Source organism: Sphaeramia orbicularis, chromosome 7 (genome assembly GCF_902148855.1).
Source record: "Sphaeramia orbicularis chromosome 7, fSphaOr1.1, whole genome shotgun sequence".
Lineage (NCBI taxonomy): Eukaryota > Metazoa > Chordata > Actinopteri > Kurtiformes > Apogonidae > Sphaeramia > Sphaeramia orbicularis.
The window spans coordinates 44282639-44305209 of NC_043963.1; the positions used below are offsets into that span (position 1 = coordinate 44282639).

Genomic DNA, 22571 nt, shown 5'->3' on the forward strand with positions numbered 1-22571 from the left:
ACGAGAGGAAAAGAGAGCTGGGAGTAGATGTGCGTGTGTTCGTGTGTACGTATACGATGGATAAGCGTCACGAATGAAGAGAGGAGAGAGTACGCATCAGCTGTTAGTACGTATGCACATGTTTTGTTTACTTTCTACATTCTTTTCTTTCAGATGTTTTACAGTATGTACATGTACATGTATCCGATCTATATATATATATATATGCATGTATACATGTACTAATCATTGTTTTCTTTTATATATATATCTCATTTATTTCATAATTATTACATTTGCAGTACTTATATACTATTTATAGATACATACATACATGTACCTAGGTCTAGGATAGGCTCGGGGGCTCCGGCTCCAGTTCGCGGATTTTCGATTTTTGCAGGGGGCGCCGGTCCCCATTAACTGCGAAAAATAAGGGATCACTGTACTACACATTGACTCAGAGAGATTTTACAGACATTTTGAAGCTGTAAATAGTGAATATGAGCAACTTTTGTAAGTTTATGACCTTATAACAGTTGTTTTATTGCATGTGTTTACTTTTAGCTAGTGCTGCTCAGATGCTTTATGGCAAGAAAAGGGAGACTGTTGTCACGGCAACCGACCAGGTGGTAGATGACGATGTCCAATAACACACTAAGATTGGAATTTAGAATTTCAGAGTATTTCAGAGTATTTCAGATGTGTCTTTATGAGCAACTTTTGTCAGTTTATGACCTTATAACAGTTGTTTTATTGCATGTGTTTACTTTTTAGCTAGTGCTGCTCAGATGCTTTATGGCAAGAAAAGGGAGACTGTTGTCACGGCAACCGACCAGGTGGTAGATGACGATGTCCAATAACACACTAAGATTGGAATTTAGAATTTCAGAGTATTTCAGAGTATTTCAGATGTGTCTTTATGAGCAACTTTTGTCAGTTTATGACCTTATAACAGTTGTTTTATTGCATGTGTTTACTTTTTAGCTAGTGCTGCTCAGATGCTTTATGGCAAGAAAAGGGAGACTGTTGTCACGGCAACCGACCAGGAGGTAGATGACGATGTCCAATAACACACTAAGGCTGAAATTTAGAATTTCAGAGTATTTCAATGAGTGTTAACCTAATGAGACCCAGGACAGTTTCTGCTTTTTTGCGAGAAAAAAATAGTCTTGAACGAAAACACCATGATGCAACATTTTCTTCAGATACATAAGAAAAAAAAAAAAAAAAATCGAATGAATAGACAGCTTTTTTTTTTTTTTTTTTTTTTTTTTTTTTTTATATAAAACTGTGAAACTCTTGTCCTCAAATGTGGACAAAAAAAACCCATTGCGGGTTCTTGGGAGGTTAAATAACAATAAGGCCTGAAGGAATTCCCTCAGAAAAAAACACTCTTCATCAGGGGGTTGCAGTGAAAAAAAAAAAAAAAAAAAAAAAAAAAAAAGATCATGTTTTGTCGAGCTCTTGAAGACAATGTGCACAGTTAAAATGCTTTACATGTAAAGTTTGGATGCCAATGATAACACCTACTGAACCTTAGGTAGATTTACAAGAACAAGTGACCATCAGTGCACAATATTCATAATTATATACAATTAAACTAAGTTAGTGATTGCACTGTTACAGAAGTGGCATTTATGTGTACAGTAAAACCTCCAACGTTGAGGGTGGAGGAGAGTGTGGGCCCAGGTGGAATGAACTGGAATGACAATTTTGCAAAGAAAGAAGGAAAGCTTAGTGACAGTATTGTTAACTACAGACAGTTACATGTTGCATTGATCAGAGCATCAGTCCAAGAGACTGTCAAACTTTCTGAACTGAATTTCTAAAACTGCCAGAAATGTGTCCCTGTCTATCTGTGGTCGCTAGAACATGACAAATACTACCATTTTTTGGGTGTTTATTTAATCCATGACTAAAGACACTGGTGTATACAGTGAGATTTAAGTCTTTGTTTTTGAGTTACATGATTTAAATGTTTGACAGGATCATATACTTTTTGGATATAACACTAACTGAACCAGATGGCCTCTAAATGACAGACTTGAATTTGTGTCATAAAGTCAAATTACAATAAATAGTCCTCTAGAGGTGCTGTAAAAAGAAAAAAGTCACACATAATAGTCACAATCAGTGTCATGATATGTATTTCCATCCAATGCTGCATTCATTTATCTTGTATGGATGATGGAAAGTCAGATCATGGTTTAAAGCAGGGGTGTCAAACATGCGGCCCGGGGGACAAATGCGGCCCGCCAAAGGGTCCAGTCCGGCCCTTGGGATGTTTTTGCAAAGTCAAAAATTCCGCTGTCTTGAATTGAATTAAGGAAAAAAAAAAATAGCTTGAATTAAGGAAAAAATGTTGAATTAAGTAAAAAAAAAAAAAAAAAAAAAAAAAAAAAAAAAAATCTTCAATTAAGTAAAAAAATAAAATCTTAAATTTAGCAAAAAATCTTGAATTAAGCAAAAAATCTGAATTAACAACTTCAAATTTGTTTCTTTGTTTTAGTGCAAAAAATCACATTAAATTATGAAAATATCTATATTTACAAACTATCCTGTAACAATAAAATGTGAATAACCTGAACAAATATGAACAACCTGAAATGTCTAAAGGAAATTAAGCGCAATTTTAACTATTTTCTGCCTGTTCCTCAGTGTTTAGTGTCTTTGTAGATCTGATCCATTATGCACATGTAGAAATGATAAGTTGAGGCAGAATATTGTTAAAATTGCACTTATTTTTCTCAAGAAATTTCAGTTTTTTCAGGTTATTCACCTCTTTTTTTGTTTGGATAGTTTATAAAAGTAAGTATTTTCATTTCTTTTTTTTTCTTTACCCTAAAACAAAGACAAAAATTTGGAGTTGTCATTATTTATATATTATGATGTTATTTTTTTTTTACTGGTCTGGCCCACTGCAGATCAAATTTAGCTGAATGTGGCCCCTGAACTAAAATGATTTTAACACCCCTGGTTTAAAGTCAATGATGTGGTTCAGGTCTGGACTCTGTGGTGTCCAATCCAAATTTAATTTGATACCCATGACTGCAAGTTCAAGACGAGCCCGGGTCAACATGTTCCATCACATACATCTGGTTTATGTTCCTTTTTATCTATAACTCATGAACTTTACATCACACATCTGAATATCTGATATCCACATGTTCCCACTTCTGCAAAGAATTTTAATTATACAATATGTAAAGTCCACTTTTTCAAACTACTCAAACAGGCTTTCCAGTGCTCGGATTCCTTTAAAATGCCTTTTTATTTACTTGAAATTCTAGTTTATTTTGTTTTTGCCTTTACACTGATATTAATAATCAAGGATGTTAAACTTTTAAAATAATAGCAAGTTTAACATCCTTGATTATTAATATCAGTGTAATTTTTGCACTTTATAAATTCATGCCACGGGCCAGATTGAAACCTTTGGAGGGCTAGTTTGGGCCCATGTACCGCCTGTTTGACCCCTGTGGTATATACCATCAGTGTATAAGACAAAAACAAAATAAACTAGAATTTCAAGTAAATAAAAAGGCATTTTAAAGGAATCCAAGCTCCGGAAAGCCTGTTTGAGTAGTTTGAAAAAGTGGACTTTACATATTTTATAATTAAAATTCTTTGCAGAAGTGGGAACATGTGGATATCAGATATTTTGGATGTGTGATGTAAAGTTCATGAGTTATAGATAAAAAGGAACATAAACCAGATGTATGTGATGGAACATGTTGACCCGGGACTCGTTTTGAACTTGCAGTCATGGGTATCAAATTAAATTTGGATTGGACACCACAGAGTAAATTACATAATAACATATAAATAATGACAACTCCAAATTTTTGTCTTTGTTTTAGGGTAAAGAAAAAAAAATAAATTATGAAAATACTTACTTTTATAAACTATCCAAACAAAAAAGATGTGAATAACCTGAAAAAACTGAAATTTCTTGAGAAAAATAAGTGCAATTTTAACAATATTCTGCCTCAACTTATCATTTCTACATGTACATTATGGATCAGATCTACAAAGACACTAAACACTGAGGAACAGGCAGAAAATAGTTAAAACTGTGCTTAATTTTCTTTAGACATATCAGGTTGTTTATATTTGTTCAAGTTATTCACATTTTATTGTTACAGGATAGTTTGCAAATGTAAATATTTTCATAATTTAATGTGATTTTTTTGCACTAAAACAAAGAAACAAATTTGAAGTTGTTAATTCAGATTTTTTGCTTAATTCAAGATTTTTTGCTAAATTTAAGATTTTATTTTTTTACTTAATTGAAGATTTTTTTTTTTTTTTTTTCCCCTAATTCAACATTTTTTCCTTAATTCAAGCTAATTTTTTTCCCCTTAATTCAACTCAAGACTGTGGAATTTTTGACTTTGCAAAAACATCCCAAGGGCCGGACTGGACCCTTTGGTGGGCCGCATTTGTCCCCCGGGCCGCATGTTTGACACCCCTGCTTTAAACCATGATCTGACTTTCCATCATCCATACAAGATAAATGAATGCAGCATTGGATGGAAATACATATCATGACATTGATTGTGACTATTATGTGTGACTTTTTTTCAGTGTAATAGCATAATAACCCTTTAACAACAAAATGTGGACAGAATGAAATTTAAGTGTAATATTAACAATATTCTTGCTGTTACTAAATGTTTTGCCCATTTGTAGATCCACTCGGATCTGTAAATTGTGTTAATAATAAGCTGACACATAATATTGTAGAAACTGTTCATAGTTCAGTTCCAAATTCTAAAGTAAATTTAACAATATTATGCTTGTTACTAACATTTGTGTAACATTATGTGTAATGTGCGCACATGTATAAATGATAAGTTGAGGCTTAATATTGTTAAAATTGCACTTATTTTTCTTAAGAAATGTTTAGTTTTTTCTGGTTATTTAAATCTTGTTTTGTTTGGATAGTTTGAAAGTGTGAAAATTTTCATAATTTACTGTTTTCATTGCAATCAAACAAAGAGAAAAACTTGGAGTTGTTATTATTTCTAGGTTATTATGCTGTTCTTTTCATGGTTCAGACTACTGGAGAACAAATTGGGCTGAATGCGGCCCTTGAACTAAAATGAGTTTGACACCGCTGGTATATACAGTCCGCTCCATTATTTATTTCACTTATATTGATTTTCAGGTTTCTGCTAAAATAATTTACTCTTGCTTTCACCATGCACATTTTCCTTCTTTGTATCTATTTTTTCCATGTCCACAGTCTTAAATACATCAATAGCCTTTCATATTTACCGTGTCTTTCTCTTTTATACAGTCTACGTCATATGTCGTTCTTAAATGGCGTTCTTTTTTTTTCCCCTCAACCTTCTCTTTGTATTTTTCCCAGTTGGTTCATTTATATTTTTATCTGCCAGTAGAGTAGCGGGGCTGCTGTGATCTTTGTAACGGCATGACTCCTGTTCAATCAACAATAAAACTGAAGGTAAAAGAAAAAAGAAATCAATGTTAGGGTTTAGACCGCTGTGATTCAGTGGCTTTGTGAAAGTCTGTGTGCATTCAGATCAGCCAAAGATACAGATTTATTATCGGTATATCAACATTGTCAATAGGATTTTTCGTCAGACTTATCAAAAGTTGATGAAACTATTTTCTTTTGCGGCTTATCTTGCGGTGAGTGATCCACAGGGAATCATAGTTGCACACTAAGCATGCCTCAGACGCTGGAGTCGGACTCTGCACAAAGCATCGGGCCGTTCTGAATCACAACAGGGTTCCTTGAAAACGCGAAAGCGACACAGCAATGCATTAACTACAAGACTGATCCGACACAGAGGTTCTGTCTTCCACATACATATAAGCGTTACTAAAAACCTCTACGAAATTAAAAAAACAACATATGAGCTTTGACAATGTTTTTGCAATCTCACAAATTCGACTTGATTTTATACAAAGTTATTCACATGAAAATTCTGCCACTTTCCTAGCTCCATTTTAACACAACACATTATACATTTATAAAGTGGCCTCTGAACAGCAGAGTTGACGTGGCAACAATCCCATGTCTTACTCACCGTTTCACCCACCTGTAGAATTGTGTGGCATGACTGACAACAACTGAGATGTCAAACTTCAATTATCTGCTAAGTGCAAAAGAAAAAAAAAAAAAAAATCGGGGGGTGGGGTGGGGGGGGTTAAGGGCATAAATGACTGCCCCTCCACTGGAGAGAAGGGCAGTCGACTCTTAAAGGACGGGGTAATTTTGGAAAATGTCTTACAGAGGACAAGTTTGGCAAATCATCAGCCTATCCACCTACACCCTGGTGTAACTAGCAATGGCTGTCACACACTGAGTTCCGTTAAATGGACGGCTAAACAAGCACAGGAAGCTGTCAAAGTCAGAATGCAAAACTCAACAAAAAACAAAACTTTATATTGTGGATTTCTGTGCATAATGATTAGGCCTCTATAGTCTCTTGATATATTCGTCGTTGCAACAATAACACTGGTCGACAACAAATTTATTGTTTATGTTTTTTGAGCTGATTTAGGATAATTTTGGTGTGCTGAATCCAAAAATCACATTCATTTTGCTCAATCAGGTCAACTTTCTGAACTATGCTACATATTGGCTTTTTAACATTTTTGCTTGTATTGTGCGCTCTGTGGGCTATATTTTTTAATCTAGCTTTTCAGTGCTCTGGTGAAATAACAGCCCTGTACATTTAGGTATTAAGGTAGTGAATTACGCTTGTCTTTTTTTCTCTTTTTTCCCCCCCGTAACTCTAAAGTGTTTTGATAAATAGCTCAGATACAAAGCTACACAGAAAACTTTCACAAAATTCCAGCCTTTCAAAATGATACTTTTTGCTTTGTAGGTGTGTGTGTGATTTAGTTGATGCTTTACAAGAAAAACAAAGTAGGAACTTAATTTCAACCCATCTACTGGCGACCAAAATCATCTACTGATCTACCTGTTGATTCATTAATCCTATCTATACATGTAAATAACTGGCGTAAAATACAGTTTGTCATCTTTTCATGGTCATAAGATATGACCCATCTGGATGTTCAGAGGCTCCATAGTTACCATGGAAACACGGTCATCTTCTACAACACAGGTGTCAAACAGGGGCCAAAACCGGGCCGCCAAAATTTCCAATCCGGCCCGCGGGATGAATTTGTAAAGTGCAGAAGATATTAACAGTAGAGGGCGTCGAACTCAAAAATAACAGGATAATAATCTAGAAATAATGTCTCCAAATGTTCTTCTTGGTTTAATGTGGAGAAAATAATATGACATCATGCCTCTAAATAATGACAACACCAATTTCTTCTTTTTGATTTATTACAACAAACATTAAACTCTGATATCCTTTAATTACACTGGTCAACAACAAATTTATTAAGTTTTTTGAGCTGATTTAGGATAATTTTGGTGTGCTGAATCCAAAAATCACATTCATTTTGCTCAATCAGGTCAACTTTCTGAACTATGCTACATATTGGCTTTTTGACATTTTTGCTTACATTTATGGGCATTTTCACATCATATGATACAAAATTCTTTCATATTTCTTGCAATAAATGAGTTCTGAAGATTTTTACTTTTGTCAGTTTATGATTAATGTCTTTTTTAATATTACAGGTGAATGAAATGGCTTCGACTAGAAGATGTTGCAAAAATAAGCCTGACGTATTCTGCTACATCTGCGGTGAATACACCATTGTACCTAACAGGAATCCTGTTAGAAAATGATTTTTTTTCTCTTAAAACCTATTTTGGGTGAGAACTATATAAAAAAAAATCAACTGATAAAGTCACAAAAATGTAATCAATTTTGTTAGAAGATCACATTTTTCAAAATCAAATTAGCAAAAAAACCTGACCTGATTGAGAAAAACAGATGTCATTTTTGGATTTAGCGGTGCAAAATGGTCCTAATTCAGCTGAAAAAACCTAGACAACTTGCAAAAAACTTTTTTTTTTAACCCAGTGTAATAATAACTAGAAGCACTCGGAGAGCGCAGACCTCCACCAAGGCTGATCAGTGCCCCCCCCCCCCCCCCCGTGGGCCCCCCCACGCCAAGGAGGTTATGTTTTTGCCAGGGTTTGTTTGTTTGTTTGTTTGTCTGTCTGTTTGTCTGTCCGTTAGTGTGCAACATAACTCAAAAAGTTATAGACAGATTTTGATTAAATTTTGTGGTCTGCGCCCCCCCCCGTGGGCCCCCCCACCCCCGATCACCCCCAAAATTTAATCATTTCTTCCTTATCCCATTTCCAACAAACCCTGAAAATTTCATCAAAATCTGTCCATAACTTTTTGAGTTATGTTGCACACTAACGGACAGACAAACAGACAGACAGACAGACAAACAAACCCTGGCAAAAACATAACCTCCTTGGCGGAGGTAATAATAACTGGAAAAGCACTCGGAGAGCGCAGACCTCCGCCAAGGCAGATCAGTGCCAGATGTTTGTCTGTCTGTCTGTTTGTCTGTCCGTGTGCAAGATAACTCAAAAAGTTATGGACGGATTTGGATGAAAATTTCAGGAAATTCCGAGCTCTCCGAGTGCTTTTTTAGAAAAGAGAGTGCAGACCTCCGCCAAGACAGATCAGTGGGCCCCCGTGGCCCCCCCAACCCCCCACCCCCGATCACCACCAAAATTTAATCATTTGTTCCTTGTGCCAGTATCAACATTTCCTGAAATTTTCATCCACATCTGTGCATAACTTTTTGAGGTATCTTGCACACGGACAGACAGACAGACAGACAAACCAACGCCAGCAAAAACATAACCTCCTTGGCGGAAGTAATAATAATAATAATAATAATAATAATAATAATAATAATAATTATAATAATGGATTTGATTTCTATAGTGCTTTTCAAGGCACCCAAAGCGCTTTACATTATTGATCTATTATTCATTCGCTTTCACATTCTCACTCTGGTGGTGGTAAACTATGTTTGTAGCCACTGACAAAAGCATGGTTGCCAATTCATGCCAAAAAGCCCCTCTGACCACCACCGAACATTCATACGCATTCATACACCAGTGTGAATGACACTGGAGACAAGGTGGGTGAAGTGTCTTGCCCAAGGACACAACAGACTGACCAGGACAGAGCGGCATTCAAACCACCAGCCCTTCAGTTATTTGATGATCCACTCAATCTCCTGAGCCATGCCCGCCCCAATGCACTTCAGTATAACATATTTGGAATTCGACTCCAAAATGAAGCCAATCTCAAACTGTAATATCACTGAGTGCCAAATAGCCCCGACTCCCTAAAACTGAACTTCTCTCATTGTTACCTCCGCCAAGGAGGTTATGTTTTTTCCAGGGTTTGTTTGTCTGTCTGTCTGTTTGTCTGTCTGTCCGTTAGTGTGCAACATAACTCAAAAAGTTATGGACAGATTTGGATGAAATTTTCAGGGTTTGTTGGAAATGGGATAAGGAAGAAATGTTTAAATTTTGGTGGTGATCAGGGGTGGGGGGGCCCACGGGGGGGGGCGCAGACCAGAAAATTTCATCAAAATCTGTCCATAACTTTTTGAGTTATGTTGCACACTAACGGACAGACAAACAAACAAACAGACAGACAAACAAATCCTGGCAAAAACATAACGTCCTTGGCGTGGGGGGGCCCACGGGGGGGGGGCCATTGATCAGCCTTGGCGGACGTCTGCGCTCTCCGAGTGCTTCTAGTTTTGTTCTGCACTCGACAAAATTCACCACTTTGACAGATTAGTAAACTAGCATTTAGGATTAGCTCACCCATCAGCCCTTGCACTCATTTTGTCCAAATATGATCACTTCTAGTACCACAAACAACTGACTTTAACCCTTTATCAAGCAAGAAATCTATAAACCCAATTTGGTATGAATTCAACCAATAGTTTTGCTGCTACAGACATATGAAATTACACCCATTATAAATAAATGGGGAAAACATTTTTTTTTTAATTCACAAAAAATTTTAGCTTTGACCTACTTTTCCCAAAATATAATGAGATCTATTCTGGATCACCGGCAATCTATAAACCAAATTTGGTATGAATTCAACCAATAGTTTTGCTGCTGGAGTGTTAACAAACAAACAAATAAATAAACTGAACCAAAAACAATACCCCTTACCTCCCCTTTAGGGGGGCGGGGAAATAACTAGCACACTGTCCCGTAGTTCCCCACAGGACATATTAATATCGATATCTAAGGACTGAAGCTAGTAAATGCATTGTTTCTGTTTTTAGCTTACCGGCTGATAGGCTGTAAACTATTGTCATCATGCGGCCTCCGGCGTCGTCGTCTGTCATCTGTTACAAAACTTTAAATTGTCTTCTTCTCTGAAACTACAATTCCGATTGACTTCAAACTCTGTATACAGCTTCTTCATGATGATGTCAACAAAAGTTTGTGAAATTATTTGGATCCGGCTCTGATTTTGGATTTGGTGTGACTTTGAAAAATTTCCCCATTATAAGAGATTGGAAGTGCCGGTAAGCTACAGGGCCATTGGTCCTATTTTGAACTTTATTTCCCATCATGCAGTGTGGTGCTGCGCTTTTGGTCAACTGAGCTATATGATTGTAAGGCTATCATATTCCAAAATGACTAATATCTCCCAAAATATTGGTCCTTTCAAGTTGCTGAGATATTTAATGTGGAGATGGGACTATTCGTCAACTGTAGGTACCAAATTGTCCAGTTAAAAACGTCTCAATTTCTCAGAACCATGCAGATACACACACACACACACACACACACACACACACTTGGTCTGAGCCCTTCCAATATTATGATATAGATTTCCTTATCACAGGTATTTGAGCTAACTGACAGTATGTTGTGCAATTACGATAACACTCTGCTATTTTCTGTCAAATCTACCTAAAATGTAAACATAAATGGATCTTTTATTTAAATGTTCTAGTTTTCATTGTCAATTAATGCCTGTTTAATAGGTGTATTGTATTTGTAGAAAGGAACAATTATTTGGTATATACGATACTGGTGAAATTAAATGAACAGGAAAAGCTAATTAAGTAACTGCAATTATGAAAGCCAGCAACTCCCATTTGCATTACAATAAAAAAAAAAATTAAGTTAATTAAAATCAGTAAAACACCATGTCTAGAGGGATAATTGACATCAAATATACTGATTAGTTTATTATATACAGGCTGTCGTACTTGTGTAATAAGCATCTTTCAGTTAACATTAAATGTTAAAACATCATTTAACTGTTCTGAAAAAAACAGTGGATGTGTGTCCTTATTTCCGACAATGCAATTGTACCATAACAGACTCATATCCATTAAAGACAAGAGGAATAATTACAGCAACCATTCACTTGGAGTGTGTTTTTTATGGATTTAGACAAACTGGAAACAACTCAACTTATTTTCCATTGTTTCTTTTACAATGAGCTCATTTATATGACCGTCAAATTCTAATAACTGTTAGTGATCAGATAATTGTAATAATCAGATCTGATGCGTTTACATGCCCTTCAGAAACATGATAATCGTAATCTCTGGTTATTCATAGATGTTTCAGTCCATTATTGGATTTCGGAGTTCGTCCCAGTAACGTTAGAATCAAACTTCCTGTTATTGTCTTCAACTCCTGTTTAACTGTGTCGATACCATTTTTACACATGTGCGGATGTAAAAATATGAAATAAATCAGATTAACCTGTATGCATGCATGAAGACTGGGGTACTGGGGACAAATCCAGGTGTGTTAGCCCTTTCATGCATGAATTATGAGAGCCTTAATCAAGATTTTTTTCTGGAGTGTTTTTATTCCTCTTTAGGCATGAAAAAAAACAAAAACAAAAAAACAATTGAATTGATTTTTTATTAACCGATTTTTCATGGAATTACAAAAATGTCCACTCAGCTGGACACCATGCGTTTAATTTTAGAAGCAAACAAACATGGATTTACTGATATACTGTGTGAAAACTATGAAATAAAAACATTTTTAATGCTGCTAATTTTGATGTTTTCTCACATTTTAACATACCTGCATGGAGATAATATGCAAAAAAACCAAACAAGCAACTTTTGTTTAAAAAAACAAACAAACAAAACTGTTTATTTCAGTCTAGTAACAATTAGCTTTTTTTTTTTTTCACACTCAAACATGTTACTGCAGATCAGGTTTATCTAGAACAGCAAAGTTACAGTAATGGTATGAACTGCAGCGTATGGGATGATGCACAAAATAACAAATCCATGAATATACAAGAAAACCCCTCTCATCAGCTGTCCACTGTAGTGACCTCTACTGTATGCATGAAAGGGTTAATCTGATTACTCATAATCAGATTACTGCTGTTACCTGACAAAACAGATCAGATTATACTGTAAACATGATCAATAATAATGTGATATCTCCATATATCAGATAATGATCAGAGTATTAATATGGATGCAAACGGGCTCATTGTGACTGTTTCCTAAATTACTGCAAAAGTAATCAAGTCCTGACATGGACAGATTCATAGATGTGTTAACCCATAAGGACTCACTGTTACCTTTGTGTCACTTCCCAAATGGATTTGTCTCTGTATTTAACCTTCCTTAATAACCCCTTTAGCCCTGTCGGCCCGCCGGCGGGTCTAAAAAATTACATTAATACTCATCTACTATAAAAATATAATAAATCAGGACAATGAATGTTTTTTTCAACTTTTGCTCAAAGTTTAGACCCTAATGTTAATAAAAGTACATCAAAAGTGTATTTTAGTGCAAACTTTAATGTTCAAACATGATTTTTAATCTTTGTGGGGTGAAATATATGCTATTAAAAATCTCCGACACGAACAGTTAATTTATGCATATCATTGTCAATCCAGCCGAAAAAAAACAGGTGAGGATAAAAAAAATTCTAATTTCTCTTTTAGTTTGTTACAGTTTACTCAGGCATAGTAATAGATACAATATTATAGACAATGGGAATAGATTCTGTGAGGTCTCTAAATGTCCATAGACACCAAGAACATCCATATGAACCTTATTATTGTGAAGTAATTCTTCATTTACTTTGGGTATGTGTTTTTAGGCGTTTTTCCCCTGAAAATATGGTCAGGGTTAAACAGGTTAAGTGATTTATCACCATTTATTGTAATATTATCATCTGTATTTTGTGTTTTTTCAGTGAAAATCACTGATCATGTAAATGTTTATAAAAGCTCAAAGCAAAGTTGAAGGTTAGAAAAAGTAACTTTTTCAGCAAATATATCAATAACTGAACATAAACCAAGTGTGTCCATCCATTGATTAAACTCCACAGGTTTTACTGGTGAATCAATGTTGTAGAAGATGACAGTGTTTCCACGGTAACTATGGAGCCTCTGAATGTCCAAATGGGTCATATCTGATGACCATGAAAAAATGACAAACTGTAACCCATGAAGACCCAGTATTACCTTTGTTTCTTTATATTTTACAATTCTTAAGTGATTTATCACCATTTATTGCATTATTATCCTTTACGTTTTGCATTTTTCAGTGTAAATCAGGTATTTTCCTATATTTAATTCACTGATCATGAAAATTCAAAGGTTATTATACCAAAAAAGAGAAAACTGAAAAACAAGGGATGTAACTGAACATAATAAAAAGTGTGTCGATCAACTGTCTTTGATCCAGCTCCATGGGTTTTACTGGTGAATCAATGTTGTAGAAGATGACGGTGTTTCCACGGTAACTACGGAGCCTCTGACTGTCCAAATGGGTCATATCTGATGACCATGAAAAAATGACAAACTGTATTTTACGCCAATTATTTACATGTATTGATTGGAGTAGTGCAGTGTTTTTCAACCTTGGGGTCACATGGAATTCTAGTAATTGATACAAATTAAAAAAAAATTACTAACAACAAATATGTTTTATATATTTTCAATATATATGTCATTATAATTAAAACACCATACACTTTTCCTAATAAAAATCAAGTTCAAATAAAATGGAGGATATAATATCTGAGAGGGCATATCTTGATTTACCCGATCATGTGACCACGTGCGTTACTACGCCAAGGTTATGATAGTTTGTGATTTTCATTATAGTTTAATTTTATTTAGCTTTGACTTTTTTTTCTCTAATTTAGTTAGTTTTAATTTGTTTTTAGAGCAGGTTTACTAGTTTTTATTAGTTTTTGTTTTTTTTCCTAAATGCTTAGTTTTAGTTTTGTCGTATCTTTTCTCTTCTTCACCATCGTATTCCAGTAAATCCCAGACAGGACTCTGCTGCTTTCTCCCAACTTTAGTCTCCATGTTTCCAGGCAGAGTGGGGATGAAAAAACGACCCTAAACCAGAAGTAACGAGAAGTGCCGTATGGTGCCGCTAGCTAAAATTGCTTGAGCAAAAAAAATTGATTTCATATCAATCCCACATTGACAAAGATAAAAATGAAGGAAATTTTATCCATATTTTTTCATAAGTTTTAGTTAGTTTTGTAAAAACACAATACAGTTTCAGTTAGTTATTGTTTTTTCTTTTAACCCTTTCATGCATGAATTGTGAGAACCTTAGTCAAGTTTTTTTCTTCAGTGTTTTTATTCCTCCTTAGGCAAGAAAAAAACAATGCGATCAATTTTTTTTTTTTTTTTTTTTTTTTCTGTGGAGTTACAAAAATATCCATGCATTTAATTTCTGAAGTAAAGCAACATGTGTTTAAAACCCAATATCAGAGAGGGATATGAAAACAATGAAATAAAAACATGTTTAATGCTGCTAATCTGATGTCTTCTCACATTTTAACATATTCTAATGCTTGTAATTCCTGACTTCATTGAGATAATATGCAAAAAAAAACCCTTCTTATCTAACAAATAACAATGGATTTACACTAAAATATGTTACTGTAGATCAGGTTTATCAAGAACAGCACAGTTACAGTAATGGTCTGAATGTCAGTGTATGAGATAAGTGTCCACTGTGTTGGCTGATATGAAACTAAAACAACAAAACCCATGAATATACAAGAGAACAGCTGGAGAAGAACTGTCCACTGGAGTGACCGCTATGCATGAAAGGGTTAATTATAGTTTTTATTTATTTCAGTTGGCGAAAATGTTTTCTCAATTCTAGTTTTCGTCATTTCGTTAGTTTTCGTTAACTATAATAAACTTGTTCTACGCTTCAACCTGCCTGGACACAGTCACAGTCAGAAAACTGGACCGAACAGAGAATGGAAAGATTTCGTTGCCCTAATTGGTGGTACTAGGGGAAGTGATGACATAAAACTGAAAATTAATGAAATTGAAATTGAAAGGGTGTATGAAACAAAATTTTTGGGAGTGATTATTGACCATAAACTCTGTTGGAAACCACAAATAGAATATATCAAATGCAAAATGTCCAAAGCTGTTGCGATTCTTTATAAAACTCGAGACTTGTTCAGCAAAAAATGTTTGCATATGTTGTATTGTTCACTTGTAATGCCATATATGTCATACTGTTTGGAAATATGGGGCAACGTGTATAAGACTAATTTAGACCCAATAATTAAACTCCAAAAAAAGCTATTAGAGTCATAAACAAAGCCTGTTATCTCCAATCAAGTCATCCACTTTTTGTAGAATCTGGTTTACTAAAATTTCTTGACATTGTATATTTAAAAACAATGGAATTTATGTTTCGCGTTAAAAGTAAAAACCTTCCTTTTTGTATTCAAAAAATTTTTAAGTTAAGAGAAGGACATTATAATTTAAGAGGGATGTTTGTGTTTGAAAAATGTAAAGTAAGAACAAATGTTAAATATCACAGTGTTTCAGTTATTGGTGTCAAGCTACGGAACGAACTGAAGGATGAAGTGAAATTGTGTAGCTCACTGTTGAGTTTCAAAAAGACTTTAATTTGTCAAATTATGAAGGGCTATGAAAGTAATATGATTACAAAATAACTTATTACACTGAATGTAGTATAATTTAAGTTTAAGTATTTATCTTCTGCAACTTAAGGTGTGGACATGGACTAAGGATGTAAATAGGAGAAGCAGAAATAAGCCTCCAGCTTCAGCTTCTTCCTTTTTTCAGTTACAAAATGTGTTAATTTTATGTTTGTTTGTTTTTTTAATATGTAGGTGTTTTGTTTTGTTGTTTTTTTTAATATGTATGTGTTTTGTATTTTGTATTTAACTGAAATAAACATTCATTCATAATAAGACATCTCCAAGAGAAACTGAGAAGACACCAAAAAGGTTCATTATATACATTATATAGCCTAAATGTCATCTAAAATGAATGTTTATTTGCAACATAGTATAGCAAACTATTACATGATCAAAAACTAATTAATTTTAGCAAAAAAAAGTCTCAGTTTTGAATGTCTGGGGTCGTCAGAAATTTGGGTCATGAGCCAAAAAAGGTTGGGAACCACTGTGATTAGTGGATCAGCATGTATTAAGCATTTTAGATCTGTAGATGGTTTTGGATGTTTGGGTCTTTATGGGTTAAGTTTGTGGATGAAGTTGAGTTCCACGTCAACAGAAGTGTTTCCATATTTCTTCCTCTGATGCGGCTCTTCTTATACTTTTTGGCTTTGTGTTTTGCACTGCTTTGATTCTGCTGTTCCTCTCCCTGTTTGGTTGTGTTTTGCTTTTTCTCTCATTGTCTTGCTGGTCTGACAGGCAGCTTTTAACTTTCTGAGTAACTCCCTGGGTATTAGACCCAAGCCTGCGATGCCTGTACTCCACAGCAGGACTCTGTGGATGCATCTGAGTGTGTGTGTGTGTGTGTGTGGACCTCATAGTCGGCCTTGCTGAAGGGGAAAATAACAGCATTTAAAGTTTCAGAGGTCTCCACTCTGAAAACGGCTAGATCTCCACCTTACTGCAGCTCCATGTTCATCTGTGATTGGACACGCTGTCGTAGCTGCCGTCTCTTTAGGTTTCCCAAGTTTTTTTTTTTTTTTACTCTCGCTGGATATCCCTCACACCTTAGACCAGGGGTGTCAAACATACAGCCGTGGGCCGAAACCAACGCCAAAGGGTCATAGGGTCCAATCCAGCCCGTGGGATGAATTTGTGAAATGTGAAAATGACACCAAAGATATTAACAATCATTTTAGCTCAGGTTCCACATTCAACCTAATTCCATCTCAAGTGGATCAGACCCCGAAAATAATGATAGATAGATAGATAGATAGATAGATAGATAGATAGATAGATAGATAGATAGATAGATAGATAGATAGATAGATAGATAGATAGATAGATAGATAGATAGATAGATAGATAGATAGATAAAAAAAAAAAACCTTTATAACATAATAACTACAGCTGAAACAATTTATGAACTCCGATCAATTTTAAAAAATATTCGAGGGGGTAGGAGGAATACCCTTTGACTGGCCATGGCTGGTCTGGTCCTTGGGCTGTGGCTGTGCAGCTGGGGGTGCTGGATAGGGGTGTAAGAAAATATCAGTTGTGCAATACAGCGGGATATTTCATTTCACAAAACTATCGATATTAAAAAGCACTGTATCGATATTTATAGGTATTTATTCAAATGCAGATATTGTGGAGGTTCATTTTTGTTTTTTTTTGTTTATATTTTATTTATTATTATTTAACACTTATTAAATAAAGTTAGTTCCGTTGTTGGGATTGCACAAAAATAATGTTCTGATGTTAGTTCTGAACTAATAGAATACAAACATTTGAACTGTAATGTCTGTAAAACATAATTTAAGTTTGAACACAGGAAAAATTTTGTGATATAGCATTAGATCCTGTTGTGAATAAAAAAACACAAAAAAAAAAAAACGTGTTTAGTTATTGTGCAGATTTCTGGTGTAATTCAATTCTTCTAGGAAATAATCTTTTACAAAATAAACAAAGCCAATAAAAAAATGGCCTTTTTAACAGTATCATGATATATTGCGATATACTGTATCGTGATCCTAGTATTGTGATTTGTATCGTATCGCCAGATTCTTGCCCATACACAGCCCTAGTGCTGGAGGTTGTGTGGGGGGTTGATGGTGTCCTCACCTCCTCGGGCTGTGCATGCTGGGCTCCACCCCCCCCTCATAGCCATATTAATTTAAATTGATTCATATTAACTCAAAACAGATAGGGGTGTAAGAAAATATCGGTTGTGCAATATATCACGATATTTCATTTCACAATACTGTATCAATATTAAAAAGTACTGTATCGATATTTATAGGTATTTATTCAAAAGCAGATATTGCGGAGATTCATTGTTGTTGTTTTTTTTGTTTTGTGTTTATATTTTATTTATTACTATTTAACACTTATTAAATAAAGTTAGTTCCGTTGTTGGGATTGCACAAAAATAATGTTCTGATGTTAGTTCTGAACTAATAGAATACAAACATTTGAACGGGATCTTAAACTGTAATGTCTGTAAAACATAATTTAAATTTGAACACAGGAAAAATTTTGTGATATAGCATCAGATCCTGTTGTGAATAAAAAAACAAAAAAAACAAACGTGTTTAGTTAGTATTTGTGCAGATTTCTGGTGTAATTCAATTCTTCTAGGAAATAATCTTTTAAAAAATAAACAAAACCAATAAAAAAAATGGCCTTTTTAACAGTATCATGATATATCGCGATATATTGTATCGTGATCCTAGTATTGTGATTTGTATCGTATCGCCAGATTCTTGCCCATACACAGCCCTAGTGCTGGAAGTTGTGTGGGGGGTTGATGGTGTCCTCCCCTCCTCGGGCTGTGCATGCTGGGCTCCACCCCCCTCATAGCCATATTAATTTAAATTGATTCATATAAACTCAAAACAGATAGGGGTGTAAGAAAATATCGGTTGTGCAATATATCACGATATTTCATTTCACAATACTGTATCAATATTAAAAAGTACTGTATCGATATTTATAGGTATTTATTCAAAAGCAGATATTGCGGAGATTCATTGTTGTTGTTTTTTTTGTTTTGTGTTTATATTTTATTTATTACTATTTAACACTTATTAAATAAAGTTAGTTCCGTTGTTGGGATTGCACAAGAATAATGTTCTGATGTTAGTTCTGAACTAATAGAATATGAACATTTGAACAGGATCTTAAACTGTAATGTCTGTAAAACAGAATTTAAGTTTGAACACAGGAAAAATTTTGTGATATAGCATCAGATCCTGTTGTGAATAAAAAAATAAAAAATAAAAAAAACGTGTTTAGTTAGTATTTGTGCAGATTTCTGGTGTAATTCAATTCTTCTAGGAAATAATCTTTTAAAAAATAAACAAAACCAATTTTAAAAAAATGGCCTTTTTAACAGTATCATGACATATCGCGATATATTGTATCGTGATCCTAGTATTGTGATTTGTATCGTATCACCAGATTCTTGCCCATACACAGCCCTAGTGCTGGAAGTTGTGTGGGGGGTTGATGGTGTCCTCCCCTCCTCGGGCTGTGCGTGCTGGGCTCCACCCCCCCCATAGCCATATTAATTTAAATTGATTCATATAAACTCAAAACAGATAGTAACTGATACAAATACTTTATTACAAATATTAAATTATTTAACTCATTATTGTATTGTGACTACCTCCGCCGCTATCGCCGCCACAATAATACTAGCAAATGAGGCTACTGGTATTATTATTATTATTATTATATATTTTTGTATTATTATTACAACAATTATTATTTTCCCCCTCACTCCCCCTTCTCTCTTTCTCACGTTCATTCACACCCCCCTCTTCCCCTTTTCCTTATCACCCCAAACCAAGCTATATTGTTTAGCTGCTATTTACATTTCTGACCTTTTTCATTGTAATATGATGGTGTCGTTGTTGTTTGTCAATACTGTGTCGTTGTTGTTGTTTTTGGTTTGTTTGTTTATTTGTTTGATTTTCCCTTTGTTTATGTGTTGTTGTTTTTCTGTCCGCATTATCTTGTTAACTATCACTAATAAACAAAAAAGTAAAAAAAAAAATATATATATATATATATATATATTCGATTACAATTTTCATTTTTTACATTTACATGTATGTTTTTTCATGTCTCTTTTACAACATCTCAACATCTTTGTGTGTTTTTATCTTTGCCCATTATTACCAAACACTTGTCTTTTTTATTCAGGTTTATTTTTTCTTACGCCGCTCCTCCCCTGAAGTCCTCTGATGCCCCCCACCTCACACTTTGAAAACTGCTGTCTTAACAAATTTCGGGCCAATTTGCACCTCCGACCACCACCAAACATTTATACGCATTCATACACCAGTGTGAGTGACACTGGAGGCAAGGTGGGTGAAGTGTCTTGCCCAAGGACACAATGGACTGACTAGGACAGAGCGGGATTTGAACCGCTCTACACTGTAAGCCCGGAATTTGTATTTACTAAAATGCTTTAATTACAATGCACTTAAATGATTCAAGTTTTATGATGTTACTATAAAATGTTAAGTATGTTCTACTAATTTGTAGACATAGTTGAAAATATGAAAACGTTTAAGTTGAATGGAATTAAATCACTAAGTTTTAGTCATGACCACACCTTTTTGTCTTCGCATTGCATTGTGGGTATTGGGCATGTTGTTGAAAATGTGTTATTTTTCTGTGCAGGGGTTCAGCGGGGTTGTGGTGTTAGTGTTAATTTGGATTTAATGTGTGTATGGCAGTGTTCATTGGCCTTTTTGTGTTTGTTTTTGTATTTTTGTAGAGCTGCACCATGAGTCAGAGCCAGAGGAAGAACTATGGTTTTACTGTTCATCTTAGACTGTTATTGTACAATGGACATTTTAATGTTTTGTCAAGTTAAAAGCACTTCCTGTACTGGCAAATGACAGTGAGCTAACTTCCACTCATGCTACAATATATTAAGTTGAATAATTTCATAACTATTTTAATCAGGAATAGGATTTTGAGTTTGATTAACTTAAAAAAAAGTTGTTTAATCAATGATAAATTAATCTGGCTGCAATTGAGAAAATTAGTCAGTGTAACCTAAAATGCTGAGTTGAATGGTTGGATAGTGGAGTTGATTTTACACCAGATTTAAAGTACAAATAACTGTTTTTTTTAGTGTTTTCTACTTAATAGTTTAAGTTCAATACTTTTAGCATTAAAGTTGAACTTACTTGAACCAATTGATTAGTCGATCATTACTCAGATCATTTAAGTGCAATCACTTGCCTCAAATTTTTTGAGTAAACTCTACTTATCCGGGCTTACAGTGTACCTTACTGGATGCACCACTCTACCTCCTGAGTTATGGCTGCCCCAATGTGCTTTAGTACAACATACCGTAAATTCCGGACTATAGACCTCACCTGAATATAAGCCGCAGACCCTAATTTTAGAAAGAAAATCAATTTTGTACACGTATAAGTCGCGCTAGTTTATAAGCCGCGGGTGTCCACCAGTGGCGATTTCTCATAGACTGCAAGAGAAGCCCGGCTTCCCCTATCATTACGAAAATTAAACGGTTAAATATGTTCGGTTGTGTTGACATTTCATTGACTACACGTGTTAAAACACGTTCATCTCACAGACGAGTTCGTTCAGAATCAGCTTTATCACAAATCATCAGACTCCATGTTGTTCACTTCTCATACATTCCCGTTGCGCTGTTTCCTCATACGATCTATGGTCAGTGCATTTCCCCGTTGAAGCCTGGCTTCTATGGGAGTCTATGGGACCGAGTGGAACCTTTTTTTTCATTGCGTCAAAACTGGACGGTAATTGGATAAAGGTTTTCTTTGAGTTCAAATGAAATTCTTCCCTGTATGTAAATGGGTATGATATGTGTGAGCTTGCTGTCATATCTATAGGTTGGTTCGTTGTTAATATGATGATTAAAAAACAAAAGACAAAAAACAAGGCAATAAAAGGATAATAATAAAAGCACATTTTCTCTTTCTTTTTTTTTTTTTTTTTGTCGGTGGACTTATCGGGGTTTCCTTTGGATTCGTGCCGATACGGGATTGACTTGCTTTTGCGCCAGCTGTGGATTCACGGACTTAAAATGACTTGAAAGACACTTGAAAGTGAACAAATTTTTGTTTTTCGTTAGAGCAGGCCTTTTAATTTATTTTTAAAATATAAAGATTAAAAATAAGTAATTACGTCTGTTGTAATATCATTTTCATTTAACATTACGCGTGACGTGCACATTAATTCTGAGATGCTTTAAATTTATGACGGTCTCTGGAGAGCTTTATTGGGCGTTTTCATTTCGAGTTTTGTTTCGTACAGGGTGGGGAAGCAAAATTTACAATATTTTGAGGCAGGGATTGAAAGACAGTGTATGACCAATTAGTTTATTGAAAGTCTGTTGTCAACAAGTGTTTTGGTGTTCTTGTGTAAGATTTAAATCTTCAAATCATATTTTACTGCATTTCTAACGGTCTTGTTGTCTACCTCAAGTTCAATTGCCATTTTTCTCATGGATTTGGTTGGATCCTTTAGGATTTTGGATTTGAGAGCTTTAATAAAAGCTTTGGTAAATTTTTTGTTGCTTCCTCCACTTCCAGACTTTCTCTTAATAGTTTTGCTCATAGTCATTCTCTTCTTTCCATTATAAACAGTCTTTATGGACACTCCAACTATTTTTGAAATCTCCTTTGGTGTGACGAGTGCATTC

General features: G+C 34.7%; 1 protein-coding gene and 1 long non-coding RNA gene across 3 annotated transcripts in view; both read right to left on the minus strand.

Moving 5' to 3' along the window:
* The window catches only part of LOC115422891 (MICOS complex subunit mic25a-like), a 256763-nt gene that overhangs the window by 61004 nt on the left and 173188 nt on the right, over positions 1 to 22571 (minus strand). The gene's annotated exons all lie outside the window — the stretch shown is intronic.
* LOC115422893 (uncharacterized) lies at positions 915 to 21473 on the minus strand. Its single transcript, XR_003935888.1, has 3 exons — positions 21455 to 21473; positions 15300 to 15305; positions 915 to 1099 (listed from the first exon to the last, which is right to left on the minus strand). It is a non-coding gene; the product is annotated as an uncharacterized LOC115422893 (long non-coding RNA).